Below are 5,159 nucleotides of genomic sequence, written 5' to 3' on the forward strand. Positions count from 1 at the left end.
CAACAGAGAAAAAGAAACTCACTAAGCAGAGTGACATTTGGCACAGAATGGAGAATTTGGTAAGGCCAACAGCTACTCAATGGCATGGGGCACACCTTGCTTTCCCCTTACATAAACTTCAGTCCTGCTTGCTCCCTCTCCCTGTGTTTCATTGCTCCAAACCAGAAGGTTTAGCCCCAAATGTCAAAGTGATGGCACCAAAATAAAGTGAGAGAGATGTTGTCAAGACTTTTCAGTTGACAGGGAGCTGCTTTGACCAGCACATTACAACTCCTGGGAGAAACCCAACAACATCACATATTGTGATATTCAGCCTAAGCTGCTTCACTTAGTTGAGGTTAGGATAAAATGGAGAGGAAAGGCCATGTAAGCTGCCTTGGATTCCTTTTAAGACCAAAAAACAAAAATGAAAAAGAACAAAGGTGAGGTATAAATGTAATAATATGTTTTATTTTTATTTATTATTAGATTTATACCCCTCCTTTTTTCTTACACAGAACTCAAAGCAGCTTATGTAAGACTCCTCCTGCCTCTATCATTCCTATCGCCACAACAATAACCCTGTGAGGTAGGGTTGCATGGCTGAAGGGGGAATAGAAGCCAGGCCTCCTGCATCCCATTCTGACATTCTGATCTCTGCACCATGATGACCCCCTATTCATAATGTCAGTATGTAAATACAGTATATCTCACCATATTGTGGAAGACTGTGACCAGATAACGTGGGTGACATGCTCTGTCCAGGGACAACTGATGGCTAACTTCAAGGCCCACTTTTAACGTCTGATATTTCTTTCTCTTTATACTGGATTTGGACAGGAGTGTACTTTGGATAGAGGGTCCATTCAGAACAGTAGACCATCCGGTGCAAGGACACATGGCCACCCTATCTTCTATCACAAACATATTTTCTCTGAAGCAAATCCTACTGATCTTGGTGACTCGACTTGCAAGTAAGCAGGCCAAGGTTTGCAGCCTTATTTTAATTTACTGTTTACAGTGCAGTTGTCATTTGTAGAGTTCCCCTCAAGTAGCCACGGAGGTCCAGCAGTGGAGGGCTTAGAAGAAATCTATTTGGCTGTGAAGGCCCTTGTGCTCTCTGCCCACCTTCCCCTCTCCCAGTGCCTCCTGTGGCCACTGGCCATTTTGCAAAGGAAAAGCCATGGAGCCGAGAAGCACAAGACCTCCACTACCTGATACCTCACCTTCTGCTGTGCCCATTTCTGATGCTTCACAGAACATGTTTCAAGACCTTAGGAACCCCACAGTGGTTAAAACAATGGGATGCATTGACATTCTATGCCAGTCCAGTGACCTTTGTGGCCAGTTCTCGGTCTTGCTGCCTCTTGTGTGTTCAGCATGAATAAGCTGATCATGAACTGCTTTGCTTTGACTTGCTTTTCTTTCTTTCTCTTTCTCTTTCCATCTTTCTCTTTCCATCTATTTCCAAGACTTTCTCTTAACCATCAAATTTCATCGTGGGCAAGGTAGTCCATCATAATAAAAAAAAATGACCATCTACATTCATTAAGACTAATTTATGGCCCTGGTTAATGTGCTTAAAGCAAGTGCCAGTTCCCATCAGAACATCTCTTTGCCATCCAGAAGTGATGCAAACAGGCCTTGTGAATAAAAAGTGAATAAAAACCAACTAAATCTGTAGGGTTTATTTCACACACTAATTGCCTGCAGTCATCATTTATTTTATTACTTTGATTTATCACCGACTTAGGGAGTTAGGTAAATAATAATAGACTAACCACAAAAGCCTCTGTTCCACCTCTCTATTTGCTCCTAAAACTAAGGAGAATTGACTGTCTTACTCTACAGCTGGATGATATCTGGACTTGTGTTCCACCAAGGCTTTAAGGCAGGATTGCACGGCATTTTTGGCCCTGAGGGCCACATGTGACACTGGCTTGTGAGTTGGGGGAGGCACATGCCTGCACATGAGTGCAAAGGCACCCATGCAAGTATAAATTCAGACATAATATAATCTAGGATACAATACTGGCTGAGGAATGTTGAGAGCTCAAATGTATTTTACCCTTCTAAACATAGGATTGTACCTTTAATTTCGTAAAGTTAGTTATTTTAAAACAATGCCACCTAATTTCATTTCATTTACATTCATTCAAAGTCATTTGATTTACCTTATTGTGACATAATCTGTTTATTTCAACTTTATTACTGTAATTATTTCTCTTATTTTCTCTCCATCTCATCCATCCACATTGTTTCCCTTTGCAGACTTATTCCCTATAGATGATGTTCCTTGTTTTCTTCTCTGTGAGCGCAAACATCCAGGGTACTGATAGGAACACCAAAAGAACCGTCACAGTGCAGCTGCAAAGCATCTTCTAGAAGACACTCTGCTAACAGCACAAAGAGCCCAAAGTTCCCTTTTGGAGAAGTCCTAGAGCATCCTCCAAGAAGGGATGGCCTGCCATAGAGCTCAGCAGTGCAGGACAGTGCGTGTGTGTGTGTGTGTGGGGGGGGGGCTGGTGAGATTATCAGTGATGCGATTATCAGAGATTATCAGTGGTGTGGGGGCTGCAGTTTATGTACCCTGCCCTAGGAGGAGGACATTGCACAGTACAGCATGGCTTGGACACACAGTATGTTCCTAACCTTGGATGTAGATAGCATATGAGGCAACTGCTATTCCTTAAAAATGTTTATTTCAGTGGAGTTTAGAGATAGAGGTGGCCTCTTAGATATGATAAGCAGCCTTGTTTAGGATGTTATGAATGAGAACCAGAACCTTGAACTGCGTCCAGTAAAAACAACAGAGGAACCCAATGTAGACTGTCCTCTATTGGAGGACATCTTCTATATTAAGGGTTATCCTGTCCAATTTCAGTTTAAAGATCAAGATCTGTTGCCATACCAACTCTTATCCTTTATATAAGGGTAATCAGTCTCTATCTATCATAGATATAGGCTGCTACATCTGATTACCTAGATCACCTCTGGCAAAATGTACTGTATTTCTAGTTAAATTATAACAACTATTTCTACACTTGCATGTATTCACATAAGTTAGGACATACAGATTTTTATACACGCACACCGACAGATGAGTGATACGTTTCTCCCATTTTTGGAGAGCTAAAAGTGGCTATTCTGCTATCAAATAGCATACAAGATGCTTTTAGTTACCTGTTGGAAAGATGGAGCTAGTTGTGCCAGAACTCCTAGAAACAGAAATGTACTGATAAGAGTAACTGAAGTACCATCGATTCCAATGCATGTATTTTGTGTGTGGCTAAAGCTGGGACCATTCCATTGTTTTCAGCACTCCTTTTAAGAACCCCCTTTGCTCCTCTGCAGGAGCCTTTCCCTTTCCTTCTTTGGTTGGAGTGCCTTGTGGTGACAGAAGCTTCCAGGTGCTTAAGGACAACACCACATGATCATAGACCAGCCGCAAAGTGACAACGGTTTCTCTATATGCCATGGCCTCTGTGCTCAGCTGCCTTGTGGGGCAGAATCCCCATTTTTTCCAGTAAATAAAGGGGCTAATTCCATTCTCTGTCAGGTATAATGATTTTGCTCTGTTCGTCCCTGAGTCACTGGTTTTGTATGTAAGTGAAGAAGTTGCAGGCGTTTCACCAAAGGAGCTGGTGGGAAGTACTTGTGGCTTTTAATCACCTTCACAGCTTTGTTTAAATATATGGTGGGCAGAACCCATTAATTCCTGCAGCCTGATAAACACACAGGAGCCTGCTCCTGGAGAGCTGGGAATGGGCTTTGTTTGGTCAGCTCCTATCCTTGGCATGTTACTAGTCCTAGCATAAGCACTTTGGACAGAACAAAAAACAGACCTTCCACCCTCCATATCTGTTGCTTCCATGCATTCAAAATTCATTTGGCACTTCTAGTCCTATGTTTATGAATCTGCCGTGTTATAGGAGCAGAGGCTAGAGATGACAAACAACATCATCTGTGAATCAGGTTGAATAAATATGGCTTTTAAAATTTGTGAATCTAATCCAATATGGGTCCTCTGACAAGGATTTGAATTTGTAGTCTCACATTTTGAATACTGATTAGGGTGGATAATTTGAACAATTCACCATGCATCATGTTGCTCATTTGCATTTTACTAATTTTCAGTTCATTAATTTGCCATAGTTAATGAAAAATGTCCATTGACTTGAGTGATTCAGGTCAGGTTTTCAGGTTGCACGCCAAGGGAACTTCTGGAATATTACTCTTTGTGAGTTTTGTATTTTTAAAAAAGAGGATAATGGAAAACTTAGAAACTGAACTGTGGATCCACAAAGGACCTTCATATCATCTGCTCTAACTCTTCACAAGAAATAGATTCTCCATACTAACACCTTTAGGAGTAGCGTTTGTTCTTCCTTTACTGATTAAGTAATTATTTATTGATTGCATTTATATCCTCCCTTTTCTCCAAGGAGTTCAAGACTGCTTCCAAGGTTATCCCTCCATTTCAACTCTGTGAGGGGCTTAGAGATAGTGTCCGGTCCAAGATCACTCGGTAAACTTTATAAGTGAGTAGGGATTCTCAGAGCAGTTTATGCATGGTTAACAAGTGACCAGAACAACTCTTGTTTGGAAAGTCAGAGAATGTAAAGCTTGCTTTCTCTAAATGCCGAATGAGGTGAAAAAGAGGAAGAGTCTGGCGAGGGCAGTTGAATGACTGATAGATCCACCTTCTAATCACAGGCCATTGTTTTTTCCTAGGTCTCTCCAATTACTGTGCTTAGTGGGAGGGCAAAGATGCAGCCACTCTTCCAACACTAACAAGTTTCACCAAGAAGGAAACAGGTTTTCAGTCATCATATCTCCAACCCCTGCACCTGGCTTCTGAAAATGTTTATGTTTTTGCCTGGATAAACATGCATCATATGTCCACAAATTACCCCTCCCCTCCCCCACAAAAAAACTCTGCCTGGGGGATAAAGGGGAAGCCAACCATGCCCTCCTTCCCAAATTTGATGACTCCCTTTCCACACAAACTACTTCACTTTTCCTGCTGAAACGTAGTATTCTCACTTAGGGCCACCTCTATGCTCTCTGTCATTCAGAAAATGGTCCACAAGAAAAATAAGGGGATTCGTTTTACTGTTTTTGGGGTGCCCCCTGAATGTCAAAGGCATAAAACCTCCCATACTTATTTCTCTCCTCTG

The 5,159-nt window shown here is 41.7% G+C and overlaps 1 long non-coding RNA gene across 1 annotated transcript; it reads left to right on the forward strand.

Moving 5' to 3' along the window:
* Positions 1-553: 553 nt before the first annotated feature.
* LOC123020739 lies at positions 554-3,527 on the forward strand. The gene is made up of 2 exons (XR_006414202.1): positions 554-967; positions 2,251-3,527. It is a non-coding gene; the product is annotated as an uncharacterized LOC123020739 (long non-coding RNA).
* The last annotated feature ends 1,632 nt before the right edge of the window (positions 3,528-5,159 follow it).

This window comes from Varanus komodoensis, unplaced genomic scaffold, assembly GCF_004798865.1.
Source record: "Varanus komodoensis strain SLA01 unplaced genomic scaffold, ASM479886v1 scaffold15, whole genome shotgun sequence".
Lineage (NCBI taxonomy): Eukaryota > Metazoa > Chordata > Lepidosauria > Squamata > Varanidae > Varanus > Varanus komodoensis.